This window comes from Zalophus californianus, chromosome 17 (assembly GCF_009762305.2).
Source record: "Zalophus californianus isolate mZalCal1 chromosome 17, mZalCal1.pri.v2, whole genome shotgun sequence".
In the NCBI taxonomy this organism is placed as follows: Eukaryota; Metazoa; Chordata; class Mammalia; order Carnivora; family Otariidae; genus Zalophus; species Zalophus californianus.
The window spans coordinates 14598075-14609896 of NC_045611.1; positions in this window are offsets into that span (position 1 = coordinate 14598075).

Here is an 11822-nt window from a genome sequence, read left to right on the forward strand (position 1 = left end):
CTTCAGTCCTAACTAATTTGAGAATTCAGAGGTAAGAGTTGAGACTATGGGCGTGGCTAGAACATAAAAGAAAAATCTCAGAAAAGAGGAAGCTAAGGAGCTGGAGGAGAAAAACCCATATACAAACTCCTTTAAATTCTTGGCTGATCTTGATTAATGTATGTGCAGAGGGCCTGCAGAAAGCAACAGCTGGAAGGCAGAAAGAAGTGAAGATTTAGCTCAGGGAAGAGTTTAAAGTTTGAGTCAGCCACTTGAATTGCTTGCTAGAACACAATCAACACTACTTAGATGATGCTATTCATAGTCTCTACAAGGGTACACTAAAACATTATGAAATGTAAAGAAACAGGAAAATGTGGCCTACATTTAAGAAAAAAACAGTTAACAAAAACCAGTACTAAAATGACCCAGATGTTAGAGTTAGAAGAATTTTAAAACAGCTGATATAAATATGTTCAAGGGATTAAAGGTAAAATATGGCTAAGATGAACAAATAGGAGAATCTCAGCAGAAACATACAAACTACCCCCCCAAAAAAGAACCAAATAGAAATTTTAGAAATGAAACATACAATATCTAAAAAAAAAATTTACTGGATGAGAACAACAGATTACAGATAGTCAAATAAAGAAAATGGTAAATTTGAAGATAGAGAATAAAAAATATTCAATTTGAAGATGAGAAAAGATATTGAAAAAAATAGGCAAAGTTTCAGTGATCTTGTGGGACCATATTTAAATGATTTAAGTTATATTTAATTGTATTCTCAGAGAGAGAAAATGGGGCATAAAAGTATTTCAGAAAATAATGGCTAAATTTTTCCTAACCTGCTGAAAAATGTAAACTTACAAATCCAAGAAGATGAATGAATTCCAATTAAGATAAATACACAGAAAACCATTCTTAGGGCATCCAGTGGCTCAGTCAGTTAAGTGTCTGCCTTCAAATCAGGTCATGATCCTGGAGTCCTGGGATTGAGCCCCACATCAGGCTCCCTACTCAGCAGCGGTCTGCTTCTCCCTCTGCCCCTCACCCTGCTCTTGTGCTCTCTCTTACCCTCTCTCAAATAAATAAATAAAATCTTAAAAAAAAGAAAAGAAAACCATGCTTAGGCACATACTTATCAAATGATAGAAAACATAGAAAAAGAGAAAAGCAGCCAGTGGGGAAAAAACTCCATTACAAACAGGGGGGCGGGGAATGATATAAATTACAACTGACTTCTCAGCAGAAACAATGGAGGGTGGGCGAGAATGGAACATCTTTAAACCGGTGGGGGAGTGGGAACTGTCAAATGAGAATTCTATATCTGGGAAAAATTATCTTAAAAAATAAAAGCAAAATAAATACATTTTTAGAAAAACAAAATTGAGAGAACCTCTTGTCAGCAGAGCAGTACTCTAAGAAATTTGAAAGGAAATTCTTTAGGTTAAGGAAACTTAGATAGAAACATATATATAGGAAGAAATTATGAGAACCAGAAGTAGTATACACCAAAGTAAATATAAAAGAGAATATATTTTCCTTTTCTTAATATTTAAAATAATACGACTATTTAAGGGAAACATAATAACAAATATTGGGTTAATGCACATAAATGTACTACATATGAAAATATTATTACAAAGAAAAAGATGGTAAGTGGAAAAAGACTTGTAAGGCTGTAATTTTTTTTAAAACAGCTTCATTGAGATTTAATTCACATAGCATACAACTCACCCATTTAAAGCATATAATTCAATGGCTTTAATTATATCCACAGTAGAGTGGCATAAGACATTTTTAAGAGTAGAGATGTCTAATATTGAATTGAAGTTGCCATGATATAAACATGTGCTCTAATTCACTGCTTCAAATCTTCCCCAAAACTAGCCTGGGAAATATGGATTACTTATTCAGTATAATTTATGATTATAAAGTTAATTCTACTTCAATCAAGTCTCTTAATCTAAATTTAGAAATTAGGAATTCAGAATTGTAAAATTGTTAACATGAAAACACAGTAAAGGATAGAATAATTGCAATTTCTATAATAAGGATGTATAAAGGAAGAATTACTATGTGTGAAAATTTTCCAACTGAACTGTAATTTTTGAAATGACAGCATAGGTTCAATCTGATCACCAACATGATCACTACTTGCTGACAGTATTACAAATGGGAACTAGAAGGGTATAGATTATATTTCTTATAGAAGACAACAGGAATGCCTGGGTGGTTCAGTTGGTTAAGTGGCTGCCTTCGGCTCAGGTCATGATCCCAGAGTCCTGGGATCGAGCCCCTCCATCGGGGTCCTTGCTCAGCAGAGAGCCTGCTTCTCCCTCTCCCTCTGTCTGCCTGCCGCTCCCCCTGCTTGTGCTCTCTCTCTCACTATCTCTCTCTCTCTCTGTGTCAAATAAATAAAAATAAATAAAATCTTAAAAAAACAAAAACAAAAACACAACAGCCTACCAGATGGTAACTAGGAATCAAACAAAGAGAGTTTGGCTGGAGCATTAAAGGTGCTCAAATAAACTCATTGTTTACCAAATAAGTTTTATTTAGGAGGACAATGCTGCATACTGCAGTGTTTCTCATATGTAAGAAATATGAAAACCGGGACGCCTGGATGGCTCAGTCGGTTAAACGTCTGCCTTCCGCCCAGGTCATGATCCCAGGGTCCTGGGATGGAGTCCCACGTCAGGTTCCTTGCTGAGCAAGGAGCCTGCTTCTCCCTCTGACTGCCTCTGTCTCTCTCTCTTTGATAAATAAATAAAATCTTAAAAAAAAAAGAAATATGCAAACCTCTAAGTAATCCCACAGAATCTTAATGTTGTATTACTTACATATGTATAAACATAATATCATAAAATTTGATATAATGCATTTTCTTAAGCTCCTATGACTATAAAACTAAAATTTATAAATTAAAAACATTTAAAAAACCAATAATATTTAAATAAACATAACTTAATAATAAATTATTTTGTTTTACTAAAACTAAATTGCCAATGTTGGGTTTAATGTAGGGTGATATTTCCTCAGGTCTGGTTCTATATTTAATGTGTTTCTATATTTTTAAATTTTAATGTTACTAATGTGGACATTGCCTTTTCACATAAGTATACTGTATAAAATGGCCTTAATGTTCACTGAGTCTCACACTAAATATTTCCATACTTTAACATATACAAACTAAACCTTTTTTTTCACAATTTAAAGGCTTTGCTTGATACTATAGTATGATCAGATTTATATTTAATTAACTCCTGTTTATATAAAAATCTTTGAGTGCCTATTTTAACAAGGTATTATTATCAATATTGTAGAGATTATCTTTTATTTGAAAATACATTTACATATTCCTGTTATTCAAATCTACACTAAATAATCTGATGGGACTTAGAACAGGGTATTGAACACCATAGAATTATTTCAAAAAGGCACAAAGATAGGGTCTGTGTAATACAACAGTAATATAAATTCAATATGGAACCAAATGCTGCAATTTTGGATTCATGGACCTTTACTGCCATGCTGTTATGAATCCTTTTTGAACCACTATGACAACTTCACTTTTGAATTGCACCATGACATTTCTTTGCATTCACTAGCCAAAAATGTGAGAGAAAACACAAATATACATAATTGTTCTGAAATCACAAGTCAGTGCTTTGTTATAGGAGGTCATTAAGATTATTCATGATATCATCACATTAAATATTTATAATCAATAAGATGAAAGCACAATTTAAAACTGTCAGAATTCTTTTTTTTTTAATAGCACTTATCACCTTCTAACATATATACTTTACCTCTTTGTTCATTGACTATAACCTCCATCCCCATGAGAATGTAAACTCATTAGGGCAGCAACATTTTCTTTTTCTCCTCCATAATGTATTTCAAGGGCCTAGAATAGCATCCAACACATAATAAGCACTCAGTAAATGTGCTGAAAGAATGAAAAACTTGTCATAAGATGACATCTGGGGACACTACAACCTTTCAGGATTCCCAGATTGAGAAAAACTGGCATGGAAGAAAAAGTTTTGGCTTAGGAGCCAGAGAGACCAGTGTTTGAAACTATTTTGTAGCTATTAACTCTTATTCTGCTGCTTACCTGCTGCATGACTTTAGGCAAGTTACTTAAATTCAGGGAGTCTGCTTTTTTCTCTAGTAAAATGTAAAGTCTGTTAAAAATGGGGAAAATGGTTAACACAAAAAGCATATAAAATACCAGCATATGAGATGAGATCATCATCATCATTACTATTAGAGATGTCATAGAAAAAATATTTAATCAAGTAAAACTAAACTTTTCCATATTATCATGGATTTCCTTTCCTTAATTCATCTTATTCTAAAAAGGTAAAATAGGCAAAGATTTGGAATAAATGCAAAAGCAAAAAGGAATAGGATCTAGAACTTCCACTAAAACAAGTGTGTGAAAATACTGCAAGATGTATTCATAATAATCATTCATCAGATGTTGAAAGAGCTTGGCTATAATAGGACTGTAAAATAAGCCAAAAACAAAGAATCAACAAGAAATCAGAAATAGATGATATACATGAAGTAGAATAAAGATCATCTTGGGATCTCAGCTGCACAAGAGTAGTTTTCTTCCCTAGCTCTCATATACTTTATCAACCCACCTTCTTCTGGTATGCAGGTTCTACTCAGTTCATCAGGAAATTTAACCCTCAGGCCAACCCTGAAGGAAGAATTAACCTACTTATTGAACCCTCAGGCAGTGTGCCTGGCCAGGAAGCTGGGTATTTGGGGAACACACTGAGATGATCCCAGCATTTTACTGTAATATCCTACAATGACTGGGGGAAGAGGTTAAAAGTGATTTACTATATGAAGAAGAAAAAGCAGTGTAAATTTATTCCTTGATTTAAGTTTTGCTGCCAAGTGGAATTCTCAAAATACTTTGGGAGTGCAAATGGATTTCAGGTCTGCTTTAGGTAAACATTATCTGTATTATAAAAGGATGATCAAATATTACATAGTTTTAGGCAGGGGACATACCATTATTCACAGTTTAGCACACACACACACACAAAAGCAATTTTGGATGGCTAAATTCAGTCTTAATCCAAACCATGTTCCAACAATACAAATAAGTACTGGTAGATTAAATGGGTCTGTCCTCCAACATCCTTAACACTAAAGAAAACAGTTAAATGTGAAATATACCCCTAAAAATAATTTGGGTGTTAACAGCCAAGCAAATACAAGTCCTTCAGGTGGTATATGCCAGGATTCCCCATAGTAAAGTTATATTTTTCCCTTTGTAATTAATTTATATCTTACAGGGGAGATACTTTAAGTTGGGATAAGGAAGCAAGTAAAGGATAGTCTCTTTCTTGTCATACTTCTACCCAGCAATTTTAGCACCCACAGATGAATAATTATTGACTGCAATAATTATTTATGTAGTATTTGCGAAGAAGTGATTTTCTATTTACATTATTCTTTCTGTATTTATTTATTGGAATTTTACTACAAAGAAGAGCTGTCCTTTTGCCCCAGATTATTCAATTTTTATATCAGTGTAGCTTCATAGATATTCATTTAATGCTATGATTTATAATCCATTACTTTAATTATATATTCTATTCACATGAGGTCTTAAAAATTACTTTTTATGGTTGATTTTGAATATGATTGGGAGTTGCTGAGAAAACACAATCTGAATAATATCATTTTTTGACATTTATTGAAATTTCCTTTGTAACAAAGCATGTGGCTAATTTTTTATAAATATTTTTTATGCATGACATAATGAATATTCTTTTTTGCTTTTGATTTTTTTCATTGTGAGCTAGAAAACATATAGAAGGGCACCATATATAATTATATGCTTAACGAATTATTATAAAGCAGGTATCTGTGTTACCACTCAGTTGTGAAAAAAGTACAATCCTGCTAGTGACAAAAAAACATTCTAAGTGCTATGTTCTCGTTATCATCCTTGCTTAATACCCAACCTTTCCTAAACAAAACTAATGCCTTGAATTTAAGTTATCTAGTTACCAGCTTCCCCTAATAAATTTACCACCTAAGTATGCATTACTAAAAACTATGCTTTAGGAAACAATTTATATTATGGGAACATGATTAACAATTAATATTAATATCACATAAAATAAACTTCAAAACAAGGAGTATTGCCAGAGACAAAGAAAAACATTTCAAATGATAAAAAGTTTAATTTACTAAGAATGTACTGCAGTCTTAAACATGTATGCATCTAATAACAAAACTTCAAAGTATATGAAACAAAAATGACAGAAATAAAGATAATTGACTTTCTATTCTTGACTTATTTCACATAGCATAATCTCTTCCAGTCCCATACATGTTGATATAAAATTTCGGTATTCATCCTTTCTGATGGTTGAGTAATATTCCATTGTATAATATGGACCACATCTTTATCCATTCATCTGTTGAAGGGCATCTCAGCTCTTTCCACAGTTTGGCTATTGGGGACATTGCTGCTATGAACACTGGGGTGCATATGGCCCTTCTTTTCACTACATCTGTGTCTTTGGGCTAAATACCCAGAAGTGCAATTGATGGGGTCATAGGGTAACTCTATTTTTAATTTTTTCAGGAACCTCCACACTGTTTTCCAAAGTGGCTGTACCAACTTGCATTTCCATGAACAGTGTAAGAGGGTTCCCCTTTCTCCACAACCTCTCCAACATTTGTTGTTTCTTGCCTTGTCTATGTTTGCCATTCTAACTGGTTTAAGGTGGTACCTCAATGTGGTTCTGATTTGAATTTCCCTGATGGTTAATGATGATGAACATTTTTTCATGTGTCTGTTAGCGATTTGTATGTCCTCTGCCCAGTTTTTGACTTGATTATTTGTTTTTTGGGTGTTGAGTTTGAGAAGTTCCTTATAGATCTTGGAAATCAGTGCTTTGTCTGTAGTGTCATTTGCAAATATCGTCTCCCATTCTGTGGGTTGCCTCTTTGTTTTCTTGACTGTTTCCTTTGCTGTGCAGAAGCTTTTCATCTTGATGAAGTCCCAAAAGTTCATTTTTGCTTTTGTTTCACTAGCCTTAGGAGATGTATCTTGAAAGAAGTTGCTGTGGCCGATGTCAAAGAGGTTACTGCCTATGTTCTCCTCTAGGATTTTGATGGATTCCTGTCTCACATTGAGGTCTTTCATCCACTTTGAGTTTTTCTTTGTGTATGGTGTTAAAGAATGGTCGAATTTCTCTTCTGTATCTAGCTGTCCAATTTTCCCAGCACCATTTATTGAAGAGACTTTTTTCCATTGCATATTTTTTCCTGCTTTGTTGAAGATTATTTGAGCATAGAGTTGAGGGTCCATATCTGGGTTCTCTATTCTGTTCCATTGGTCTATATGTCTGTTTCTGTACCAGTACCACGCTGTCTTGGTGATCACTGCTTTGTAATATAGCTTGAAATTGGGCAACGTGATGCCCCCAGCTTTGTTTTTCTTTTTCAACATTTCCTTGGTGATTTGGGGTCTTTTCTGATTCCATACAAATTTTAGGATTGTTCCAGCACTTTGAAAAATATCACTGGAATTTTGATCAGGATGGCGTTGAAGGTATAGATTGCTCTGGGCAGCATAGACATTTTAACATTGTTTATTCTTCTGATCCATGAGCATGGAATGTTTTTCCATCTTTTTGTTTCTTCCTTCAATTTCTTTCATGAGTGTTCTGTAGTTCCTAGAGTATAGATCCTTTACCTCTTTGGTTAGGTTTATTCCACGGTATCTTATGGTTTTTGGTGCTATTATAAATGGAATTGTTTCTCTAATTTCTCTTAGAAAGCAACTGATTTCTGTGCATTGATTTTGTATCCTGCCACATTACTGAATTGCTGTATGAGTTCTAGTAATTTGGGGGTGAAATCTTTTGGATTTTCCACATAAAGTATCATGTCATCTGCAAAGAGAGAGAGTTTGACTTCTTTGCCAATTTGAATACCTTTTATTTCTCTTTGTTGTCTGATTGCTTGTTGCTAGGACTTCTAGTAGTATGTTGAACATTAGTGGTGAGAGTGGGCATCCTTGTCATGTTCCTGATCTTAAGGGAAAGGTTCTCATCTTTTCCCCATTGAGGATGATATTTATTGTGGGTTTTTCATAGATGGATTTTATGAACTTGAGGTATGTTCCCTTTATTCCTCTACTCTGAAGAGTTTTAATCAGGAAAGGATGCTGTATTTTGTCAAATGCTTTTTCTGCATCAATTGAGAGGACCATATGGTTCTCTCTCCTCTTATTAATGTGTTCTATCACATTGATTGATTTGCGAATGTTGACCCACCCTTGCATCCTGGGGATAAATCCCACTTGGTCGTGGTGGATGATCCTTTTAATGTACTGCTGGATCCTATTAGCTAGGATATTGTTGAAAATTTTGGAATATGGATTCATCAGGGATATCAGTCTGAAATTCTCCTTTTTGATGGGTCTTTGCCTGGTTTGGGGATTAAGGTAATGCTGGCCTCATAGAATGAGTCTGAAAGCTTTCCTTCTGTTTCTATTTTTTGAAACAGCTTCAGGAGAAGGGGTATTATTTCTTCTTTGAATGCTTGGTAGAATTCCCCAGGGAATCCATCAGGCCCTGGACTCTTGTTTTTTGGGAGGTTATTGATCACTGCTTCACTCTCATTACTGATTATTGGCCTACTCAGGTTGTCAATTTCTTCCTGTTTCAGTCTTGGCAGTATATAGTTTCGAGGAAGGCATCCATTTCATCCAGGTTGCTTAGCTTATTGGCATATAGTTGTTGATAATAATTTCTAATAATAGTTTCTATTTCCTCAGTGTTAGTCATGATCTCTCCTCTTTCATTCATAATTTTATTAATTTGGGTCCTTTCTCTTTTCTTTTGGATAAGTCTGGTCAGTGGTTTATTGATCTTATTAATTCTTTCAAAGAACAAGCTTCTAGTTTCATTGATCTGATCTACTGTGTTTCTGGTTTCTAATTCATTGATCTTGGCTTTAAATTATTTCTCTTCTAATGCGTGGCTTAGGCATTGTTTGTTGCTTTTTCTCTAGTTCTTTAAGGTGTGGAGTTAGTTGACTTTGGGATTTTTCTATTTTTTTGAGTGAGGCTTGGATGGCTATGTATTTCCCCCTTAGGACCGCCTTTGCAGTATCCATAGGTTTTGGACCGATGTGTTTTTGTTTTCATTGGTTTCCATGAATTGTTTAAGTTCTTCTTTGATTTCCTGGTTGACCCAAACATTCTTGAGCAGAGTGGTCTTTAGCTTCCAAGTGTTTGAATTTCTTCCAAATTTTTTCTTGTGATTGAGTTCCAGTTTTAAAGCATTATGGTCTGAGAATATGCAGGGAAAAATCTCAATCTTTTGGTATTCGTTGACACCTGATTTGTGACCCAGTATGTGGTCTATTCTGGAGAAAGTTCCATGTGCGCTTGATAAGAATGAGTATTCTGTTGTTTTAGGGTGGAATGTTCTGTATATATCTATGAGGTCCATCTGGTCCAGAGTGTCATTCAAAGCTCTTCTTTCTTTGTTGATTTTCTGCTTAGATGATATGTCTATTGCTGAGAGTGGAGTATTGAGGTATTCTACAATTAACTTATTGTTATCAATATGACTATTTTGGTTAACAGTTGGCTTATGTAGATGGCTGCTCCCATGTTGGGGCGTAGATATTTACAATTGTTAGATCTTCTTGTTGGATAGACCCTTTAAGAATGACATAGTGTCCTTATGTGTCTCTAACTACAGTCTTTAGCTTAAAATCTAATTTGTCTGATATAAGAATTGCTACCCCAGCTTTCTTTTGAGGTCCATTGGCATGGAAGATGGATCTCCATCCTTTCACTTTCAGTCTGGATGTATCTTTAGGTTCAAAATGAGTCTCTTGTAGACAGGATATGGATGGGTCCTGTCTTTTTATCCAATCTGCAAGCCTGTGCCATTTTATGGGAGCATTTAGGCCATTCACATTGAGAGTGATTATTGAACAATATGAATTGATTGTCATCATGTTGCCTGTGAAGTCCTTGTTTCTATAGATTGTCTCTGTAAATTTCTGTTCTATATATCACTCTTGGGGTCTTTCTCCTTTTATAGAACCCCCCTTAATATTTCTTGCAGGGCCAGCTTCATGGTCACATATTCTTTCAGTTTCTGCCGGTCTTGGAAGCTCTGCATATCTCTATCCATTCTAAATGACAGCCTTGCTGGATAAAGTATTTTTGGCTGCATATTCTTCTCATTTAGTACCCTGAGTATGTCTTGCCAACCCTTTCTGGCTTGCCAGGTCTCTGTGGATAGGTCTGATGTTCCTCCCTCTGTACATAAGGAATCTCTTCCCCCTAACTGCCCTTAAGATGGTTTCCATGGTTCTAAAATTTGTGAGTTTTACTATTACAGGCTAGGGCATTGGCCTGTTTTCCTTGATATTGGGAGGGGTCCTCTCTGCCTCTAGGACATGAATGTTTGTTTCATTCCCCAGATTAGGGAAGTTCTCAGCTACAATTTGCTCAAATATATCTTCTAGTCCTCTCTCTCCACCCACTCAGGGATCCCAATAATCCTGACATTGGAACGTTTCATGGTGTCACTTATTTCTCTGATTCTGTTTTCATGGATTTTGAGTTGTTTCTCCCTATCCTCCCCTTTTTCTATCAATTGGTCTTCTATATCACTAATTTGTTCTTCTGCCTTGCTTACCCTGTTAGATTATCTGGCTTAGACTGGATCTCATTGATAGCATTTTTAAGTTCTGTCAGTTCAGCTTTCATTTCTGCCCTTAGAGACTCTGTGTTGCCATTAATCAATTTCTCCATTCTAGCTATTGTCTTCACCATTGCTACCCTGACATCCATCTCTGACATCTTGGTAATATCTGCATCCATTTGTAAATCTGTGGCAGAAGTCACAGTCTCTGAGTCTTTCCGATTTTGGGGGTTCCTCCTCCTAGTCATTCTGTTCAGGGGTGGTTGAGGGAATGTACAGAGTCCAAATTATTGACCACTACCCAAGCAAGATGCACCTGTTTTATAGGGACCTTAGGGTTGCTGGCCTCTTGTTGTCCCAGCCTGTCTTCTTGGAGGGGCTTGCTGGGCTGTTACTCAGGCAACCCTGTTTGGGCAGAGTTTCCCTGCCCCTGTGTGGGGAGGATGGGCTCAGTGAAAACATTTTTGGGGGGCTTTTGTTCTCTGGCAGCTTTCCTGGCCTTTCCACATCTCTTCCAAGAGTCAGAGCAGAAGGGATCATTTCCAACACTCTGCCTCAGAGCAGAGAGATTGCAGTTTGTTCTTCAATGAGCTCTCCAGGCCACACTATTTCCTTTTCTGTCGGTGCTGCTATAAACCATAGCATCCTGGGTTGTGCGTCCCTCAGCAGGGGTCCTGGTCCTCGCCTCCAGGTGGGGGCACAGGGACACGTCTCTGACCTTTGTGCTTCTAAAACCATCAGCTGCCCCCAGTTTGCATGCATCCTTGGAGGTTTCAGTCCAGGGGGCTGCCCTAAAATCCTTTCCCTGCCACTATAGGTCTGAGAGTCTGTCTGCCGTCCCCGACGCGGGAGGCTATTGCTCACTGGTGGTGTAAGAGCCCCATGGCTCCCTCCCCCTTCTGTTTATCTTCTGATATGGGCCCACAGAATCACTGCTCCCTGCTTCATACCTCAAAACCAATCACCTGCGATATTCTGTTTGTAGAGATCCATATATATCTTCTTACATCTCAGGCTGATTTTGTGGTCTGGTAGAAATCCAGCTCAATTCTGGGGACTGGTTGGAATAGGGTCCCCTACTCCTTTGCCATCTTTTCCTCAAGTCTCCAGAAATAAAGATAA